The 22,609-nt window shown below is 49.5% G+C and overlaps 1 protein-coding gene and 1 pseudogene across 1 annotated transcript in view; one reads left to right on the top strand and one right to left on the bottom strand.

Moving 5' to 3' along the window:
• Positions 1-5,036: 5,036 nt before the first annotated feature.
• Positions 5,037-5,485, bottom strand: LOC102015231 (annotated as a pseudogene).
• Positions 5,486-17,244: 11,759 nt separating this feature from the next.
• Positions 17,245-22,609, top strand: part of Cdh5 (cadherin 5, type 2 (vascular endothelium)) — a 36,798-nt gene continuing 31,433 nt past the window's right edge. Inside the window, exon 1 of the mRNA XM_005388461.2 lies at positions 17,245-17,368. The gene's annotated coding sequence lies outside the window, so the exon portion shown is untranslated. The remainder of the gene's footprint in view (positions 17,369-22,609) is intronic.

The following is a 22,609-nucleotide window of genomic DNA, read 5'->3' on the forward strand; positions in this document are numbered from 1 at the left end:
ATATATATGTGTATATACAAAAATAGGTGGGATAATTGTACTGCTGATGTCTATTGGTTTATTGAAAGGAACAGTTAGGGGCTGGGGATTTAGCTTAGCAGCACAGCACCTGCCTGGCAAGTGCAAGGTCATGAGTTTGATTTCTAGTACCGGAAAAAAAACAAAAAAAGAAAGAAAGAAAGGAACAGTTAATGCTTTAATTTTTTATTTTTTGGTCAATTTTTCATATTTATATCTGGTAATCTGAACAACTAATTTGAAGACAACAATATGCAATATAACAACAATTGTTGAATTCCTTCCATCCTGTTTAGTGAAGCTATGTATCATTTCTAGTGTTTTTTATTACTTTTTATTCTCTTTAATTGTTTGATCAATCTTTCATTCTTACATCTGGTAATCTGAGCAACTTTGTTGAAGATAACAATATGTAATGTAATAACCATTATTAATTCCGATCATCTTGTTAAGGAATTCTGTATTATTTTTATTAAATTTGTGTTGTTTTGTTTTTGTCTTTGTTGTTGTTATTTTGTCGTTTTTTCTCTTTAAAATAAAGAAAGAAAAAAATCACAAAATTAAAATATTGAATTTTTAATATATATTGAGTGTTTCTAAAAAAAAAATCAAAATTTTTAACATTGACTGGTTTTTGGTGTTCAAAGTCTGAAAAAAAACATCAGAAATAAATTCCTATACGAGCTACAATGAAAATACCAATAGAATTCTACCAGAAAAATAAGCTTTGCTTCAACTGTCACACCCAAGGCAGTCTTTGCACACAACAACTGCATGTTCCAAGCATACAATTGTATGTTCCAAGCATACAATTGACAGCACATGTGTTTAGCTTTCCTTTCCTATGTCTTGTCACCTCTCTTATCTTCCTGTTTTGTTGGGAGCTTCCTATTATATTGTATCAAGAGCATCTTTTAGTAAGGAAATCTTATTGTTTTACCCATAGAAGATTTAACCTTTTGATTATGACCAATGTAAACATATCACAATAATATATTTAACAATATTTACTAGGGTGTCTCCCATAAGGCTGTGGAGATCACTGGGGCTCCCATTAATGAACAAAGACTGAAATAAGATTTTTCCAGGCAGCTGCTCCTTTAGTCACCAAAAAGACTCCTGTCCAGCGGTTTCTCCAGACTAAAGGATTTTTGTTTAATTATTGTTACAAAATTCTTGATGACCTATAAGAACAAGATCATAACACTTACCAAACTCTTTTTACCAATGAAAAACTCTCAAATTATTATTCACAGACAACAATATGCATTGCATTTATAAAACCAATCTTGATATCACTATGATCCTTTGGCAGCCTGGGTGGAAGCATGCCCTTAATTTTAATGACATTTACCTATAAGCCAACTTAAATTACAGACAAATGTTTCAAAAATCCAAAAAAGCAAAAAAGAGAAAAATTTGTTGAGCTCAAATGAAAACAGACTGGTGGAGAGATAAACAGTAAATAAACTTAAGAAACTTTTTATAAAATCTGGGTGTACTCATATATTTTGCCAAGTTGAATTATAACAACTCTTATAATTTTTGAATTTTGTAATTATAAGTAGATTAGTCAAAAACGTCTCATAGGTCAATTAACAGGGATCTCTTATAATAAGAATTTAGGAAGGCTGAAAATCTTTATCTGTAATTAATTGTTTTGTTTTGTCCTAAGAATACTGACAACTTCATGTCCCTTTCTTCATATACAGCCTCCAGCTCAGTCATCTGTACACATTCTGTCACTGTGCAGACTTTCTTCCCTTCTAACTGCATTCCTGGGATCTCTCTGCAATACCTAAAATAGTAAGGATGTGCTTAAAGACTTAGGCCATTCAAAAACTAACAGAAATTGTAAGTGTATGCCTGATTTTGATCATTATAGATTTCCTTGGCTGCATGCTCTTGATCGCTGAAAGAAAAAATTTTACAAGATTTAAATCTGATTATCATACTTTCTGTGAATTAGGGGCTAACACTGAACTTCTATAAGATTTGGGTTTTATACCTGATAAATTTTTAAGTGATTTTTAATATCTTTGTAGCTCTGCCTTTGCTGGTGCCTTTGCTTTGGCTCCACCTAGGTACTGTGCACCCAGCACCCCAGCACCCAAAGGACAAATCTGAATGTAACTTTTATTTATATTCTTAAAAGCCAACTGAAGCATGGTACTTTTTGCCCCAGTTGTGAATGAGGAAGCTGTTTATGGTTGTCGTCTGTGTTGCTATGACTACTGGTGCCCATTGCAGCTGGCAGCTGCTGGTGGTGCCATTTGATGACCTAAGAGCAGCAACTGTGTGTATGCGTGAGAAAGGGTGGGAAAAGTCAGGGAAGGGCAGGAGCCAGTGCACCCTGGGTGGATGGAGGCATGGAAAAGATGAGCCATCACCGCTGACTGGCACTGGAACAAAGGTATGACCACCCAGTACCCTGAGCCAGCGCTCATAGACTGTGTTTCCCACTCCAGCTGACATGACATTTGACAAAGCTGGCATTTGGGTCCCTCCCACCTCCCTCCATCCAGGCCCAGCTCTAGACTCAGCAGAACTCTATGGTTCCCACCATACAACTGGCCAGCACCCACCAACTTAGCTCCCACTCCCCTGGGGTCTGTGAGAAGTGATGGGAAACATTGAACAAAGCAGTTTCTCCCTGTTATATTTTTGGCTTTCAATGGACCCTTTAAGAATCTGTAGGTGTGTAGGTAGATTGGTACAGGCTTGTTTTATTCCTGAGCCTTTCAGATTGAATTGGTCTCTCCCCAAACACTTCTGATGGTGGTGACTGACTTCTTTGTAAAAACTCCGGTGCTTGAGGAGTCAGCTCTCCCCACAGAGTCTCCACCTTGAAGGTGGAAGTCTCTATTGGGAGCATTTTTGTTTTCTCTGTGTCTGAATCAGGAGCTGTTGGCTGTGAGCTCCATAATGTATTTAAAACTGAATTGAATTCCAGGTTGAAAAGATCTCAGGGGAGATTATTTCTTCTCCATCATGTGCTCATTTAAGATTTTTTTTTTAATTCTCTCTCAGTTATCATGATCTAGGGTACCTGTCTGAGGAAACTATGGCTTATATTTGGTTAGCTCTTATAGCATTTTTGTTAAGTCTGTTGCTGGCACGCAAGCCCCTGAGCATTTTAAGATAGATTTGTGTGGTGTGGCTTCTCCTAGGCCTCTTAGGCCAAACCAGTTTTGCTCCAAATGCCTCTGGGTTGATAATCCTGATGCCCTGAGGCTGGAGACTTTCGCTCTTTAATAGAGCTAAAATTGGTCTGTGGTTTTCCCCATGCTTTATTCCTGGATAAAAGAAATAAACTGCTTTTCACAATGGGAAGACTTACCCTTTCTTCCTTGTGGAAGGCTTTTCTTTCCCTCTCTTCTCCACGCATCCCCAGAAAACTTTCTTCCTGTGAAGGTCTTCTCTGTCTCAAATCTTTTGCACTCTGAGTGAAGAGTGGAAAGGTCTACTCTGTCTCAAACCCTTTCCACTCTGACCTTACTCATTCAGGCTTAAAAGTCCAGGTCCAAGGATTCAGGTCCGTGTTCAGGCACCAGTTATCAGAGACTTGGCCTAACCCCACCAATCTCCCAAAATGAGCTTATGACAAATGGCTTAAGTAAAAGAGACAAGTAGTATTAGGGGCTCTAGGGGCTCTGGAAAGATCAAAACTCTCTAGGAGTAAAGACAAGAACTTCTCTGGACAGCCTGTATTTATTTCACAAATTTGAGGAGGTGCAGGAAGTAGAGGGTGCAAAAGCCTGTGAAGTTAAAACAAAGGCAGTAAATTTTGTTAATTAAGAGAACTGTTTGATCTCTAAGGTTGACAGCTTTATTGCTCTGGAATATGGAGAGTCAGCAGCCCGTGCCCTCAGCTGTCTCAGCTGTAGTGTTATTTTGAATTTAGATCACTGTGAATATGAGCTTTTCCAATACATCCAGAGAGCACTGTGTCCAGCAGTTTAACCTTTACATGGCCTGGTCTCCAACAATCTCTATCAGAAAAATCAAAAGAAAACAAATCCTGGAGTGGTGTAGGTCTATTAGACCCTCTGTGATGCTCTGGTAAACATATGCAAAATCTGTTAAACAAAGCATAGAGATGGATCCAAATCCCATTTTGCCACTTTTGCATACATGCACACTCCTTGCTGTTTGTCATACCAAGTGGATAAACACATAGATTGATTCCTATATCCTGCAGGGAAAGGAACTGAGATATACAACCAGCTACTATAACACTAAGATATACATTTACAGTAGAAAAATCAGGGATAGGACCACTTGATCCAGGCTTATGCCCTGATTAAGCTAGATCTTAGGGTCCATGGCAAGAGGTCCTGTGAGAGACAGCTATGAGGTCTGGCTGGGCTCTGCCCCTCCACAGTCCTCCTATGGTAGAAAGTTCTCTCTTGGTTAGCTAGCCCTCCAACTTGGCTTTGTAAATTATCTCTCTGCTTCCCCTTTTGTCACAGTGCCACTGAATTCCACAGAGCTAAATATCTGTCCTCAAGAGGCACAGTGGCTCCCTGCCCAAAGCCCTCCTGTAGGCACTTCAGACAGGAATATGAAGTTTTGCCTTGGGTGAAATTCAGGGTGGCTTCCAGGCTTAGCATAGTCATCCCAGAGACAGGATTTCCCCTTGCCACAGCCTGTACTGCTGTTTGATATGTATAGTTGGTGCAGTAGGTCTGTAAGGCTTCAATGTAGAACCCAGAATTCACCCTCAGAAGTAGAGGCAGCCGGAGGCCAAGTCTCATGGCTGCAGGGAGTTTCTCTGGCCTGCATCATGGGAGTATCGATGCACAAACTAATGACTTTCTCCCAAGGGCAAGGGCTCTTGGGAGACAGTGATAGTAGAGAATCTCCCCACGAATGGTTTGGGTTTGGATCTCTCCAACTCTTCCTTCTCCTTCCCCAGTCCTCATTCCTCTATTGGTTTTTCCTACACAGTGACTTCCAGTCACATCCCAGATTTCAGTGCTTCCCCCTTCCCCACCAACCCTTGTTCAAATTCTTTCTCAGGGGCACAAGTCAATGGTGAAGCTGAAGCAGAAGCAGATCCAGGTCAGGATGAAGCAATAGCTGTGGTGGGTGCCTGTGCCAAAGTTTTCACTGCTGTTAGCATAATGATGAGTATGGAGGGACACCCTGATCCTAATGCATAACCAGCACACTGGCAAGGTGGCTCCGAGGAAGAACTGGTTTCCCTTCTCCATAGCAAAGAGTTGGAACATGAAGACCACAAGAGAGGGATGATGGGCAGGATCATGAAGACCTGCATTATCTTACGGGCGTCTTTATTCCCCTATGACAGATCACAGCCATCACCATTGCTGAAGTTTTCCCAAAGACCAACAGATGCATTTAAAGCATCTGAAACTACCCAGACATTGGCAACGGTGGAAACAAAGAGTGTAATAGCAGCAGCGTTGTGGACCACAATAATACCAGTCAATAATACCAACATCTTGGCTTTTCTAATGGCTTGTAAGTGAAAAGAATTCTGGAGGGTCCCACAACAGAAGCAGACACCCTGAGTGGCCTTTGTGGTGTTTTCTAACAACAAATTCTCCAATTGTTTGATACCATCTAGGTGTCTAACAACTCCAATCAGTGCTGACATGAACGAGCAGTGTGAGTGCAGATCCAGAGCTCAGTCCTGCTAGCAGCCCCAGCCTCAGACAGCAGTTATTCATGAGGGCCCTAGGCAACCCACACTGCTGACCAGCAGGGAGCAGATTCAGGGGTTCCCATGAGCCTCCCACACAACCTTGGCTTAGGCAATGTTTTCTATGTGTGATATTGGTGGAGATCCCGACACACTGCTCTTGACATTTGAAAAATCAACAGACGCAGGAAGATCAGCCTCTGACTTTTTCCCACCCTTGTCTTTTGAAGCAGGTTATAAAAGCCTCACTCAAGAAGTCCACTCCTTCTACCCAGAGTGAGAGACACAAGGGCACAGAAAAGAACCTGAACACACAGGCCCTTCAGTTTATTACCACTGGTGTATACCTCTTTTTTCACCATGGCTGTCCACTCTCCGTCAAGCCAGGCAGAAAAACACACAGGTTCTGCTTCCTGAAGTACTCATTTCTTATGTGTCTTGCATCATATAGCTAGAACTTACAGGGTGTAATCAAAAATAAAGTGAACGTTTACATTTTTTAAAATCTGTTACAGTAAAATACACCCTCAGAATACTCCCTGTTGCTTTGAACCCACTTATCCCAGTGTTCTTGCCACCTTTGGAAATAGCTCTGGAAGTCCACTTTCATGTCTTTAGTTGCACTTTCTTAACTACCTTGATATCCTGATTTGACTCAAAATGTTTACTTTTCATGATCGTTTTTATTTTCAGGAAGAGCCAATACTCACACAGTGCCAGATCCACAGAAAAAGATGGATAAAAACACATAGTAATGTTTTTACAGGTGTACTTTTCCCTTGGATGGCACTCAGCAATAGCACTCCGTCTTTTGGATCATACCATGTAGACACTCACAAAAGAGGACTTCCAGAACTGCTTCAGAAGAGGGCAGATTGATGGCATAAGAATCTGAAGTGAAGAAGAATATTTTGATAGGGGCAACATTTTTAATCTAAACATCCACCATGTGTTTTGATCATACTTTAAACATTAAATCCATGTACAATTTTTCTGTTATTCTTATTTTTATTACAGGGATCTCAGCCATGAACCTGAGATAGGAAGAAAAATGTTTCTTTACATCCATAATACTAAAAGCAAAATAGACCACAAATAGATAAACTGTCCCTCATTAAAACTAAAAGCCGGGGCTGGGGATTTAGCTCAGTGGCAAAAGCGCCTGCCTAGCAAGCGCAAGGTCGTGAGTTCGGTTCCCGGTACCGGAGAAAAATTAAAAAAAAAAAAAAAAAAAAAAAACTAAAAGCCTTTATACTTCAAGGACACCATCAAGACAGCCCAGAGACTATGGGAAAAACTTTACAGCTACATACTTGAGGAAGTATTTATATCTAGGGAATAAATAAAATGCTTACAACCCACAACAAAAAGATAAATAATCCACTTAAAATTTAAAATGAACAAATAGTTTGAATAAATATTTTCCCAAAGGATATATACATATGGCCCATAAGCATAAAAAGATGCTCAGTAACATTAGTCACTCAGCAAATGCAAATCAAAACCACAAGGAAAGACAACTTCACACTCCCTAAGAGAAATGTAATCAAAAAGACAGATAATGACATATGTTAGTGAGAATATAGAAAAATTATAAAATGGTACAGCTTTTTTGGAAAACAGTTTGACAGTTCCTAGAAAGATTAAAACTGGAGTTAACATATGACTCAACAGTTCCATTCCTCGATGTAATATGCCCAAGCAAAATTACAATCATTTCACACACAAACCTGAAGAAATGCTCCATGCTTTATTCATAATAGCAAAAAATAGACACAATTCAAATGTCCATCAACAGATGAGTGGACAGGTACAGTGTGGCAGAGTCATACAATGGACGGTTATTTACCCACAAAAACAGAATGGAGTTGTGATACATGCTATAATATTATATGATTGCTTGAAAGCAATATGTAACATGAAAGAAGACAGTCACAGAAGGCTCCATGTGTGTGAAATTCCACAGGAAACTCCATGGAGATTAAAAATAGAGTAGCACCAAAGGTCAGCAGCTAACAGGAGTCCTTGCTTCAGTAACAAAAGAAATTAAGACTGAGACAACAGCAAAAGCAGGTGTGGTAGCACATTCCTGTAACCCTAATGTTCAGTAAACTGAGACAGGAAGATTGTGAATTTAAGGTCAGCCTTGGCTACACAGTGAGACCCTGTCTCAAAAAAAATAAAATACCTGAGGCAACAGCACTCATTATGCAAAAGCTTTAACTGGAAACTTTAGTGTAGAAATGAAGTAAAACCTACCATCACATAAGCAGCCCCAGGAAAGAGAGCAGTTAGCTACACCACAGACACACAACAAGCTCCTCCCTGGACAGAGAAGCACCCAACCAAGGACATATTCCACTTTTATGAGATCCCAAAGGAATATCATTGTTTATAGTTTTTGTTTTTGTTTTTTCCCCAAAAGGGGAAAAAAGGGGTCTGCAGACTCGTTGGAGTTTAATTACTGTGCAAGTCTAAGTTTGCACAGAGTCCCAAATGTGCTTAGAAATGTGTTATGTCCCCCTCTGGGAGATTTTTGTCATGGAAATGCATTATAATGAAGGTACAAAGAAGTTTAAGGTCAGTTCTGGGTCATTTCTGTCACCATCTTCATTTGGAAGGTTTCACCTAGTTTGCCCCCATACCCCACTTTTTTACCTCAAGGACTGTAGCTGTTTGTTCCCTTAATCTGTGGCCTGATTTATTTTCCCCCTCTTAAGGCTTTAAGTGACTTGCTTTCCCTCAGGTTGCTACTTAGAACTCTTGCTAGTTCCCCCTTCCTTGCAGGGACTGTGGGGAACAGACAAATGGAAGCCAGAGCTAAGGGTTTAGGGTTGCTTTTGGAGAGAGTGCAAATATTCTGGAGTTAGATAGAGGTGATCAATACACAATTTGGGAGTACACATTGTAATTTGTGAGTACATATTGCATTGTATACTATAATAAAAGGCCAAATTTTGTGGTATATAAATTTTATCTCAATACAGCCCTCACTTAAAATAGAAGAAGTGGTAGCTATCTTCTTTATTGTTGTTTTTCATGGACAAGATGATATTTGTGTGAATTTCAGGGAGTTGGAGGAGCTAGTAGTCCTTGGGGGATGGACTTCTAGACAGCAGCGGTGGCATGTGCAAAGACCATGTGGCTGGACAGAGCATTGTGCTTGTAGGGAACTGAGGCCTCCGATGTGGCTAGACCTGATAAGCAAGGAATGGAGCTACAGAGGGCAACATGGCCTTGAATGCCAGGCTGTGGAACCTGAACCTGGTTCCAAGTTGTAACAGGTGATGACCATCATGCAGAAGTCTTTACCAGACAGCAGGCTGGAGAACCGAGGTGGGATGGGATGAGGCTTTGGTAGATGCTCCGGGTGAAGGAGGCCCACAGTGGGTCCTCAGGCAGCACTGAGTGCTGTAGCATTGACTCGTAGATTAGAAAGGGGGCAAACCGGCCCCATTGAGGATCCTGTCCTCAGAGGAGCCCTGAGCTCACCCAGGGAAGTCTGACACTCTGGAACCTGCCTGGCCCCAACCTGCTTTCACCCACAGCCAGGGCCACCTCGTGTTTCTGGGAGCATCCAGCCTGACCAAGGGTGGAAGGGAACTTTCCCAGAGGCACCAACGGGCCTGAGGAGCTGTTCTCAGGGATGGTCCTCAACCCCTGTTACGGTTTATATCCAGATGTCCCCCCAAAGCCTCATGTGCTCCTAGGTAGGGCTATTAGCAGGTGACTGGATCATGGGTGCACTGACAGGTTTGGAGCTGGGTATGATTTGGGGACGTGACGCCCGGTGGGAAGAGTGGGTCACTGTGTGCATAGCCTGGAAGGGTGGATATAAATATCTCTCCTCCCTTGGTGGCTCTCTGCTTCCTGCCTGCCATGCCATGAACTGCTTCTCCTCTGCCATGCTGTTTTGCTTCGGAGCCAGCAGACTGTGGACTGAAACCTTTACCAACGATGAGCTAGAACAAACCTCTCCTCGAAGTTATGGATGTCAGGCGTGGGGTCTCCGCAATGAGAAAGTAATTAAGACAGCCCAGAAGCAGCCAGATTCTCAGATGCAGGGCTGGGAGGGTGGAGAGACAGGCGCCACCTTCAGGAGTCCTCTGCACAGACCAGAGACCCCTAACTTTCCTCGCATCTGTCTCAGCTGCACCCAGAGAGGCTCAGCGCCCACAGGTGCCCACAGCCCTGGCCTGCCCTGGCCTGCCGCTTGGCCCCTGCTAGTGCTGAGACCCCCGTGGCTGCCCTCCCTGCTTCATGTTCTGGCCCTTGTCCTGTGCCTCTGGGGTTCACCTGTGGGCTTGATGGCAGCTGGAGGAGGGACTGGCCCGGGGAGGAGTTTACAGAGCACTCAGAGTATGTTGTGGGACACTCTCCGGCTGCACGTAAGTTCCGCAGAACATGGCACGGCACAGTCATTTCACAAAGAAGAAAACAGACCCAATGACACTGACCAGCAGTCAGCAGAGGAGCCCGAGGTCAGAACCAGGGGTCCCGATCCCAGTCTCTTGTACCCCTGCCCTGGAGAGCTGCTTGTTAAACCTCATGCAAACTAAGAATTACCATGTTCAGGGACCCCTGTGAATATGGAGCATTTGCTGGGGGCTGGGAGGAGTTCTGACTGCTCCGACAGAGCCTCCTTATTTTCCCTCATGGTCTCAGTAAAAGGTAAGGCTGGGGTGTCCCCAAGACCTCCACCCACTCAGACTGGTTCCGCCTAGTCTGCTCGCCTCCCCAGGACCAGCTCAGACTCCCCCTCCCTTAGCTGGACTTTGTCCCAAAGAGCTGCCTCCGGCCATGGAGGACAGCATGTGCTGAGGGGCCTGGGAAAGGGACAGGACTGGCAGGAAGCAGAAGTCCTGGGCCTGCAGCCCCAGGGCTGAGCCCAGTGCCAGAGCTTCATCTGTTTGCCCCATCAAGATGGACCAGCCGTTGACCCACCTTCCTGCTACCCAGATGGCCAAGCCTCCAGCCATTGTTCTCCAGACACGTGGTGGAGGACGCAAGGAATGTGGGCCCTGGAGACAGGAAGTTTGGGCTTCCGCAGAGCAAAGTCCCTGCTAGACTCAGGCCTGCCCTCCAGACAGGGATGAAGGGCCCGGCTTGCTGGCTGGGCCACTCCGAGCAAGGCCTTCCCCCGTCTGGGCCTCTGCAGGAGATGGGGATGCAGGAGGCTTTTTCAGTGGGGTGACAAGGACATATGACCACAGAAGGGCAACAAGCTGCCCAAGGCCAGGCCCCTCCTGGGCTGCACCTCCCAAACCACAGATGCAACACTCACACCCCATACACCACCCCATCTACACCGGTGTCCTGCAAGCTTCATGTGTATTCTTGCACTCTTGCATGTCACCACAGTTGCCAAACACCACACATATGTTCATACACTCACATGTGCATGCGTGTGTCCTCACACTCACAGGCACCCTCACTTTAACCTCTCTGCCATGCCACTGCCATGACCAACATTTACTGAGCACCCACTGTATACCAGACACCATCCTAGGTACTTGACATGAGCCTTCTCATTCACTTCCTCCTACCGGTAGCCCTGTGAGGAAGGAACACAGCATCCCCACTTTACAGAAGAGAAAACAGGCACCGAAATCTACTACTGGTCAGGATCAGCTGACATTTAAGCAAAAGTGGCAGTGTGTGCCCTGCAGGTACCAACAGGGCACCACGCCAGTCCCACTTCCCTGAAGCATGGTTTCCCCTGGAGGGAAAAGTGCAGACAGCTGGGAAAGTGCTCTTTGTGCCTCAGTCCCACAGCTCCAGGGCTGGGACAGGCATTGTTTCCACTGTGTGGAATTCAGTCCTGGTGCTGGCCCCTTCCTGACCAAGGAGAAATGCCTATTGCCATGAGCTCTTTGTCCTCCTCAGCTCAGCAATGGCATCCACATTGCTAATCTGGGATGCCAGCCTGTGCCTCCTGCCTGGCCTTCCCATTGCCCACATGGAGCAGGTGGCTATGTGAGACTTAATAGACCAGGGGGGCAATTCTCCAAAATCCAGGGTTCCTTGGGCCACTGCAAGGCTTGCAGGCTGCAGATGCCTCTTGCCTCTGCTGTCAGTGACACTGGCTGATCTCCAGCCCTCCTTGGCCCCTAGCCCTGGCTGCTTCTCCAGGGAAAGTTCCCTCCTTCCCACACAGGCTTCCATGCCCTCAGCACTGCCACTCCCTCTGCCCATGAGCCCTTCCTCCATGCTTGGAGAGCCCCGCACAGCATTTCAGAGCAGCTTGGAGACTCCAGGCCACCTCCTCTGAGCACCCCCAGCATAGGACACTCAGCTCTGTGATCACCCTGGCCCCATGCAGTGTGGCTCACCCCCATCTGGGCACCTGTCTCTCCCACTGCCAAAGACAGGGACCAGGCCCGGGTCATCTCTATGTCTCCTGCACCCAGCACAGAGCAGGCAAAGTCTGGGCATCATTATTCTTTTCTAATAAATGGACAATGACAGGTTATTGGGAATAGGATGATGCTACACAGTGAGGAAGAGGAGGGGTGGAATCCTGGCTCTGCTTCTTCCGTGTGCCCTTGGGCGAGTTATTGAGCACCTCTGACCTTCAGCCCCCTCATCAGGGGGGATAAGAATAATATCTGCACCTCTCTGGGATATTTGTAGAATCCTTACATGAGAAAATGGGGGAGGCCTCACCAGGCCCTGAAAATGAGCAAGTGGGGTGCAAGCAGGGTGAATGGGCATAGGGTGGCAGACACCTCCAGGAGGCAAGATACTTCGAGGATGGAATCTCACAAGGCTGGTGGAGGAGCCGCGCATTTGAGCAGGGCATGGAAAAGCCAGGAGGACTCGGGTTGACTGAGGGAGGAGGAGCGTCCTAGGAGGCAAGAATAGCATGGACTAAGGCTCAGAGGCAGGATACTGGAGCAGCTCAACCCCTAGTGTACCTGGAGTATTCTGCAGGTTCATGAGCCTGGTTTGAAGTAGGCAGGGCCACACTGGGCTTGTTACCTAATCCTGTAAAATGGGCACATAGATGCCCTCCCTAAGGCCCTGGTGAGCATTAGCAGTGAGACAGTCTGGGTCAGAGATGGCACATGGTGAATGTGCCTCAAATAGAGCCGCCTCTGGTACCTGGGGCAATTCTAGGGAGGAAGGAGAAAGAAGAGGAAGTGCATTCAATAACAGACTCAGATTGCGGGTGGAATCCATGGAGTAGACATCAGCTGTGTCCTCCCAGGAGGTTCCAACTTCATCCCTCACTTTTGTGTGCTGTGGTTACTCAGCTCAATGGAGTATTATTATTCAGCCATAAAGCAGGATGAATTCAAGTCATTGGTCAGAAAATGAATGAAGCATGAGACCATAATATTAAATGAAATAAGTCAGGCACAGAAGGTTAAATATGGGATGGTTTCTCTTATTTGGGAAACACCAAATATAAATAAATTCCAGAGTAGAATAGGGCCAGGTGCAGTGGCGCATGCCTGTAATCCCAGCACTTGGGAGGCTGAGGCAGGAGGATTGCCACGAGTTTGAGGCCAGCTTGGGCTACATAGCAGGTCCAGGCAAGCCTAAACTACATAGTGAGACCCTGGCTCATAAAAAAAAAAAAAAAAAAAAAAAAAAAAAAAAAGTAAAATAAAGAAGAGATGGAAGGCAACAGGGAGGCTTTTGGAGTTGGGGACCAGGGGAAGAGGGGAAAGGAGATTGAAATGATCAAGATAGGATATATGTGTGCCAATTCCCCAAAACAAAGGTAATTATTATGTATTGTAAACATATACGAATATGAAATTTTAAAAATTAAAAAACAAGCATAAGTGCTCGGAACTCCAAATGAAACACCAGAAAGCGGGAAAAAAAGAGCATGCGGTGTCACCGGCCACAGCCATCTAGGAGGCAGGCACACAGGCGGCAGGGGAGGAGCAACCCCATGCCCTGCGGCTCCAGCGGTGCTGTCTCTGGTGCTGGTGCACAGTTCCACATCCACCCACCCGTGCCAGAGGGCACAGGGATTCAAAAGAGACCCAGCCGGGTGGAGGAGAGGACAGAGCAGATGCGTGAGGCATGGGTGGCAGCCGGGGTTGGGCAGGCACACGGAGGAGGTGAGATCGAAGCAGAGATGGCTTGGGGGCTCTGCAGGCAAGGGCGTGGAAAAGAAGGAAACGCCAGAGGAGGAATAGCAACCACCTCTGCCGAAACTAAGGGAGTCACCCCGCTGCCTTCCTTCTGGCAAGGACAATAGAGAATTCTGTGAATGAGTAACCACTGTGATCTGACACTGCGGCCCACACTGCTGTAGCAGGGCAGAAAAGCTGGGCTAATGAGGACGTGCTCTCTGAGATGGAGGCCCAGCTCATAGGTGCCCTGCTGCTGAAAAGCTCTGAGTTCTGAGGGAGCACTTGACTCCAAGCCTCAGTTTCCCCATCTGTATAACAGGCTGAGAGTAGTACTGAGGTTGTCCTGCGGGTCAAATGAGAAGCCCCAGCGAGATCTCAGGGCATCACCAGCATGAGGGAGGCTATGCTCCTCAAATGTGAACACAGACACTTTGCCTGGGGGGCTGCAAACAAGTAGGTCTTGGGGTCCCATTGCCTGCCATCTGCCACCATCAGCGTGGGGTGGGACCCAGGAATCTGCGTTTTACATTCCTGTACCCACCCAAGTGATTCTGAGGCAGATGCTGGGGAGAGCACCCTATGAGAGACGAGTTCCCTAAGCCATGTTACCAACATTGATTTCCATTCAATTCCGGACAGCCCTGCAAGGTCTGAAGAGAACACCCATTTCCCAGAGGAGGGAAGAGGCTCAGAGGTCACACAGGGAGGGATTGGCCACACCAGGGTCTGGCCCTGGGTCTGCCAGCCTCCAAAACCATAACTGGTCAGCCTTCTTCCTGGCAGAGGCAGGGTGGGCATCCCTACCTCATTCTTACACTCCTCCCCGCAGCCCCATTGTCATTTCCTCCCGGCTGCAGCTAATCTGGCCTTGCAGACTATCCCGTTTCCTGCTGACCCACAGCTGCCTCCTTCACTCCGCTCCCAGCTGGCACATCCTGCCCCTGTGCCCCTCTCCAGAGGGGTCTGGCAGGGAGGGGCCAGGCAGTGCCAGAGACTGGGCATGAGATCCTCAGGGGGCCAGAAGGGACACTGACTCACCCACCTCTGGGCCTTTGCTATGGTGCCAGGGGCTGATCAGACCCTAGATACCTATGGAGGAATCGCAGAGAATAAAGAAAGACAAAAGATAATATTTAAGATTCAAGGAGAACCTGGAGGAGTTCTCCTCTAGTGAACTGGCTCTCTCATCTCTCGGTGTTGTCCTTTAGAAGCTGAGGGGTGTACTTTTTCTGGAACAGCGCGGGGATAATAAAATGGGGATCAAGGTTAGCATTTCAAAGGGAGCAAGTTGAAGTCATTATCTTGTCTCAAGATATTATCTTGTCTCAAGAGGCTGTGAATATGAGCCTTCCCAACACAGCCAGGGAGCGTGCAGCTATTTGTAAACTTTCCTGTCCCTTGAGGCAAGTCACACTGGCCTTGAGCCACAGGCTCGCAGTCACGTAGCCTGGTTCCTAACATAATAAACTATTATTTCATATCCCCTGGTCCCCAGAAGCTATGGGGACCTCCATTCTACCCCTGGGGCACAAGGCAGGTGCCTGGCCAAAAATCCTCTTGTTTGTAGGTGATAGCAACTCAGTTTTCAGGACAGAATCCTTCCTCATGAAATGGCAGCACAACAGGAGCGGGCACATGGTGGCGGGACGGGCCCTGTCCTGTCTGCTACCAGCGGAGAGTCCGAGACCCCACAGAAAGTGACAGCCTGGCCTTCTTTCCCCCACAGACCATGAGGGCTGGTGGTTGGCACCTGCAAGGATGAGGGGAAGAGGGCGGGGCACAAGGGGACACAGCGCGCCAGGCAAAATACAGAGGAGACCCTGCAGAGAAGGAAATGCTGAGCTGTTGTTTGCTCAGCCCACAGGCTGTGAGTGACCTGCAGGTCCCGCTCAGAGCTGGCCCCACAAAAGGTCCCCAGCTCACTCCCTCGCTCCAGTGCTGTCTGTCATGCCCGTCTACTGGATTCTCCCTCGGAACACAAGCCTGCCACCCACCGCAGCTGAAAACAACCTTACCAGACTTCTGCTCCCATGCGTGGCCAGACTGGCAGGGGCCTGGGGTCACACGCAATCCGACTTTCTCAACCCTCTCCACTACCCTCCCTCATCGGTCTCTTTAAGCCCCTTTTGTTTAGCCTGCTCCGGTCAAAGTTGATAGTCTCATTTCCCAATTTCAACAGGGACATGTCAGCCATCTGCTTACCCAGCTGACCCAGTGACTACCCCTCCATGCCCACCTGGCTTCCTGGCCCCATTCTGACTGGACCCTGTTCTGCAGAGCCGAGCATGAGAGAGCCCAGAGCTCCATCCCAGTAAACTCATCCACTTCCATGGCTGCCCCTGCGCCAACCATAAACTCGCAGCTCCCAAACCTCACCTCAGGGCTGATCTCACCCCACCTCCACTTACCAACCCTGGGTGTCTTGTGGCCACCTCGAACTCCTCCTGCCCAAAATAGAGCAATATTTGCCTTCCCTTCCCCCCAAATTTTCTTCCTGCTCTTCCTTATCTCATTCCCTGACTTCCTGAGTGTCCCTGAGCAAACCCCTCCCTCCTGGGGTCTCTATTGTCCCTGCCGAGTCGTGGAACAAGTTCGGGACTTCCCAGCCACTCACTCACCCACGGAAAACCAGGGCAGCTCTTCAAAGGACAGATTCCCGGCGCCTGCCCGGAGATTCCACATCAATCAGCCAGCAGCAGGGTCCGGGCCTCTGTAGCTTTTAGGAGCCCCTCATGAGTACCTGAATCTCGGCCCTTCTCTCTCCCGGCTTCTTGGTTCTGAGGAGCTCTGGTCAAGCGTCTGTTTCCCTGTCCTCCTAGCCCTCTTCTGACTCCTGTTTTTCTCAGCACTGCAGTTACTCCCACTGCCAAGAGCTCTCTGCCACCAAAGACCCCTGCCACTGCATGCATGTGCAGGGTCACCATAGAAAACCCAGCTGAATCCCTGAGTACTACAGTCCAGCTGGTGGACAAGCACCTCAGCCCCATTGTGCCTCAGTTTCCTGGGCTCTAAAATGGGGGTCATGATGCCTGGTGTGGTGGCACACACCTGTAATCCCAGCACTCAGGAGGTTGAGGCAGGAGGACTGCTGTGAGCTTGAGGCCAGCCTGGGCTACATAATGAGTTCAAGGTCAGCTAGAACTGCATAGCAAAACCCTGCCTCAAAAAATACAAAAGAAAAGTGGGGGTGGGGGTCCACGACACCTGTTTGGGAAATCCAAAGAGGGGCTAAATGCCCTGATGCAGGCCCAGACCTCCCCACAGCCAGACCACTGGCAGGTGCTGGGCTCCCAGCCCAGGCCCTGAGGCCTGGAATTGGGATGGAGTTAAGTGTCCCCAGAGGGCTGGGCGAGGTGTCCGCCCACCGTGGGGTCTGCCTATCTGTGGCAGCCCAGCCCTCACAAAGCAACAATAACAGGAAACCATCCTGGGGGAGGAAGTGGGCCCTGTCCAGCTGCAAAACCTGGAAGGAGGAAGCCGGCCTCCCTCGCGCTGGGTGTGGCTCGCTCCAGAGGCAGCCAGCCGAGATCCACTCCACTCTTGGCCCTGGACAGAGACGGAACAGAGGGACTCTCAGCCCGTAGGCACGGTAAGCGGGGGCTCCCACATGCCTCTCCCCCTGGCCCATTGTCAGCTTCCCCATATCTAGAGTGGGTATCGAGGGCTCCCTGACCAACTGTGGCGCCTCAGGGGTCAGAGCAGGGCTGGAAAAGGTGCGGCCGGTGGTGGCCCCACAGGAACAAATGCCTGTGTCAGAGCAGGACCCTGAGGAGAACACGGGTTCTACAGTCCAACCCCATATGGCCCCAGGGCTCACTGGCTTCCATCAGGCTCAGAGAGGGCAGGGATCTGCTCCCCGTCACCCAGCATATTGGGGCAGAGGACTGGCACCTGGGTGTTGGCTTCTCCTTGGTTCTCTTCCTCTGTGGGAGAGGATTTACCAAGGCCTGACCTCACCTCCCTTCACCCCTTAAGGGGCTGTGTTGGGATTTGGGGAGGAGCTCTGAAAGGGGAGATCTCAGCCTCAGTCCCTCTCTCGGTGTCCCCTATTTTCAGGGTAGGCCACCTATGGCTTGGCTGTGGACACTTAGGGTCCTGTCTATAAAATCCCCTCCCTCCTTGCCCCAGTCACCATAGGGGGCAGCTTCATGCTATAGGATCTGCTGCTGGGAAACACCCAGTTCCCCAAAGGCTGGGACGGGAGCCCTGGGAACCCTCGAAGCTCAGGGAAGTCCACCCAGAAGACTGCAAAGGTGAAAGCTGGAGGCAGCCACCTGGACACAGATCCCCTCTCTACTACTCGCTGGGGTGGGACTCTGGAGAAGTCTCCACACCTCAGTTTGCTTACCTGAACAATGGGAAGAGAGACGATGGGCAGTGAGAACAGGAAGTAAGGCGCATAGAAGGCTTTTGAACAATGGGGGCTCCTTAGCCCTCACCCTGCACCCCTGGGAAATAGACAGATCCTTTCTTCACGTCCTGGTGAGGGCAGTAGAGATTTGGAGAAGAGGCTGGGTGGAGAGCTGAGCTAGGATCTTGTCTTCCAGAGTCAGGCTCTTTCCAGACCCTGTGGTTTCTCTGCGTGGTCATCTGTGAAATGGGGAAGTAATGTTTTCCTCGGTCGGTTAAATACGACGTTCACACTTGGCTTTGGGATTGGCAACTAACTGGGGATCTTTGAGGCATCAGGGCTGAATTTGCCCTTTACCTGAGAGCATAAGTGGCTATGAATGTCCTAAAGATTTGACTCCCCCAAGCTATGGTCACAAGCCCCCCACTCACCCCACCCTGTCGGCAACAGGCCGAGTAAGAGGGTGCCCATCAGCCCTTTCAGAGCAGTAGGCACCCCTGGGCTCCTGCTCCATACTGGGCGCTGGGCTCGCCCCTCATCCCATGGGCGTGTGTGGTGGGCAGCAGGGACTCTGAAGGAGAGGGAGGACGTGGCAGGGAGGAGAGACACCTGGGAAGGGTGGAGGTCCTGGGGAGGCTGGTGCTGTCCGCGTGTCTGTAGACAAGGGGTGGAGGCCGAGTGGTGGGAAGGCCCGTGACCTGCAAGCCGGGCTCATCCTCAGGCAGGGGAGACACAGGACTTGTCTCTGTCCGACCTGAGTCCAGCCATGCACAGGCCCTATTCTGAAAGGCACTGGGTGGTCCTGGAGGGGTCCAGGAACAGCAGAGCTCCAAGTAGCCCAGCTAATCACAGCTTCTTGTGCTGAGAGCTCAGGGAGCAGCCTCTGAGCATGAAGGGGTTAAGCTGCCCACCCTGCAGTCTCGGCTGGGACCATTGTGAGCGAAACAAGGGCCGGACATGGGGCAGGAAACCAGAGGGTCCATACTTATTTTCTCCTGAAGTTGTGTGACTCACAGCTCCACTACTGCCTCAGGAACACGAAAGGGACACGGTAGCCACCATCTCAGGAAAAACTTGGGCCCTTGGCCCTTGGGCACCCATGCTTGTTACCCCTATCACCCCTTCGCACCCTTCTCCTTGGGTGACCTGAAGCTACTACAAGGATTCTTGTGTGACAGAAGGGATCCCTGAAGCTCAGAGAAGCAAAAGGGCCAGTCCAAGATCACACAGCTAGTGTCAGAAGCAGAACAAGAGTGAGATCAGCCCCTTCTGGCCCCACAGCCTAGGCCACACTCCACAGAGAAGCTCAGTGGAGGGGACACTGGGCAGTTCAGGCCATGAAAGCAAGCGCAAGGATCAACCAGGAACTTTCCCCAAGGTTCCTGGGTAAAGAAAGTTCTAGAAGACAAGTCTTGTACTCAGGAGCTTGCTTCTGGCTTGGGAGATGCCAAAAAGCCCATTGTGACAGAGGTCCAGGCTGGTGCTGGGTGGGAAAATCACAGAGGGCTTCCTGGAGGAAGAGGAGGCCTTGGGCAGCCTCTCCGCAATCTTAGCCTCAGTCTACCCATCTCTAAACTCAATCAGGGAGGCTCTGGATGTCAGACTGTGGCAGGTACAGACTGACAGGAGGACTCAGTGAGTGAGATTCCTTCAGAAGAGCAGAGGGGACCAGGCGGTGGGCCCGGAGCAAAGCCAGGAAATGAGATCAGGGGTGAGTCGCCAGTGGCTGCCACAGCTGCCAGGATGGATGGGTTGGTAGATGGGGCAGGCACCCCCACACTTACTGAGCACCTACTGTGTGCTGGGCTTAGCACCCATGATGTCATATACTCCTCCCATTTAGGGAAGCAGCTACTGCTTCCATCACAGATGAGGTCACTGAGGCCCAGAGTGAGCAAGGAATGGGCCCAAGGCCACACAGCTCATGAGCAGCAGGGCAGGTTGAAACAGGCAGGGGCGTGAAGCTCACTGTTGCCTCCACTGCCCACCACAACCCTCAGTCAAAGCCAGGCAGCCCAGGGAGGCAGGAAAGCGCTGGGTGAGTGTCCCCTGCCTAAAGCTTGGAGCTGTCACATAAGAGTCAGGAAGGTAGACTGGATGGCCTGTTGCTCAGAGACCCAGCACCAACTTGTTCCGGGTGGCAAACAAAGAGTGGTCCATTGGTCTCTCCCTCAAAGATTATTCAGGGACTGGATTCAAGTTCAGTGGGAATGAGCGCTGTGATTGATGGACAGTGTCTGCCATGGGAGAGGGCAGAGGAGGGTGGTACTCTTTGCATTCTGTTTTTCAAGCTCTGCCATAAAAGGCCCCCTGCTCAGGGCTATGTGCACATTCCTCAGAGACCCCTAAGAAGGTTAATCTCACTGCCCCCTCAAAATCCTCACAATGGTGTATCTGGCAGTGTGATGGCCATTCCAGAAGCTGTCTGGGGACCATTAGGAGCTTCTTAGGTTACACCAGTAGTTGCGCCTGCTCTGACCACCACAGGTGTTGTCTGCAAGTACATGGATTGGTTTTTAAGTCCTGTGAGTGGGAAAGGAGTCAGTAGCAAGCTGGAGACCAAGCTGGGCTGACAGGTAGCAGTGGGGATGCTGACACCTGTATGCCTGGGGCCGAAATGGAAACCTGAACCTGTCTGGGCAAAGATGCTCAAGCCAGAGGTCAGAGGCCATGCTGGGACCAGATAACAACTGGAAGACAGCACAGAGGAGGCGGCCTGGGGCCTGAAACTAAGTAAAGCATTTACCCAGAGAACACAGCGAGGAAAGTCACTCCAGGAAACGGCCTGTGATAAAAGCCTACTAGTAAGAGGAAGAGCTTTGTGCAACCCAGAAACTTCTAGTTCTCATAGCCAGAGAGGTAGAGGAGAGGACAGCTGGAGGGGACACTGTGCTGGGCCTTGAAGGTAAGCTCAGGGTTAGACTTCCTCCTGTGAGGAGGGGGAAGCTGAGGCAAGGGAGGCTATTGGCAGAACGCTGCAGGGAGGGGAGCATTCTGGGACCCCCAGGAGCAGGTCCAAGGCTGAACTGAGCCACAAATCTAAAGGAAGTCCCAAGGGGCCAGCTCCTGGCAGCCTGGACTCACTCATCCCCAGGGACCAGGCCTCACCTTTCACCCACAATCAGCCTCTTTCTTCCTCCGTGTAAAAGCTGGAGCGCATGCAGACAGTTTGGGGGTCCCTGGAAGAATCTGGGGATTATCGGGTCCCACCCCATCCTACATTGAGACTTGAAGTGTGGGGTAAGTGGGCTGCCCTGGGCCACCCACGGAGTGGGCCATCCACCACCCCTACCACGCACCTCCCCACAGGACACCTCCTATGTTCTAGGCCATCTCCTCCCACCGCCCTGCCCCTCATCCCTGACCCAGGGCCTCTGGGCTGGAAGCCACCAGCCACAGGAGGCTGGGCTGGGCTGAGCATTCCTTCCACCCTCCCTGGAGCCAGATCTCATCTCAGCCGAAGGCCTTGTGCTGGGTGAACCAGAGGGGAGCGAAGGGCCAGCCCCGCACAGGGCCTCTGTGGACTCAGGAGCCTGTGCATAGGCTGTGGACTCCTGCGGGCATCTCTGAGGGTGTAGGGGTCCCTATGGCCTGGGGATGCAGTGTATCTCTGACCTGGTGCCTCCCTCTCCTCCTTCCCTGGGCCTCCAGCGCATGCAACAAACCCCGCAAAGCCCATAACTGAGGCTTGTTGGGACCCAGTTAGATGGAGGGAGAGGACCAGCCCAGGGCATTTGCCGTTGCCCCAGTGAGGGGCTCCCAGCTGGGCCCAGACTTCCTACCACCTATTAACTACAGAGCCAGAGGGTGCTGAGGGTCCCAGGTTAGCCCCAGCCAGCGGCCATGTGTCTCCTCCTGGACGGTATTCCAAGCCTCCTCCCAAGGTGGAACCTAGACACTGCAGAGCTGAGCCCACCACACAGCCACTTCGAGGCTGACCCCAGGCACAGAGGGGCCACAAACAAAAAGGGAGCCAAGGGCCTCTGCCTGTGACACTGTGAGGCTGTGATTTGTGTTGTCTCCCATGGAGCTATTTGTGTTTGCTCCTCACAATAGTTCAGTGCCTGGCAATAAAAAATGCTCCAGCAGGGCGAGTTGCTCAGACCTATAATCTCAGCACTCAGGAGGCTGAGGCAGGAGAATCACCATGTGTTCAAGGCCAGCCTGAGCTACCTAGTGAGTTCAAAGCTAGTCTGAAGTGTATAGCGAGACCCTGTCGAAAAAAACCCTCCATAAATGTTTGTCAAGTGACTACGTAACGTAAAGGCTCTAGAGAAGGCTTCAAAGAGGTAACAACAGGCCCAGACACAAAGGCATAGTAATAGAACCTGGATGACAGCCTCTGCATGTCCAACACCCACACCCTGCTGCCCCAGGATCCTCACCCAACTCCTCACTGCCTAACCCTAACCCTAACCCTAACCCTAACCCTAACCCTAACCCTAACCCTAACCCTAACCCTAACCCTAACCCTAACCC

The sequence above is a fragment of the Chinchilla lanigera genome, unplaced genomic scaffold (assembly GCF_000276665.1).
Source record: "Chinchilla lanigera isolate Chin_1 unplaced genomic scaffold, ChiLan1.0 scaffold00032, whole genome shotgun sequence".
In the NCBI taxonomy this organism is placed as follows: domain Eukaryota; kingdom Metazoa; phylum Chordata; class Mammalia; order Rodentia; family Chinchillidae; genus Chinchilla; species Chinchilla lanigera.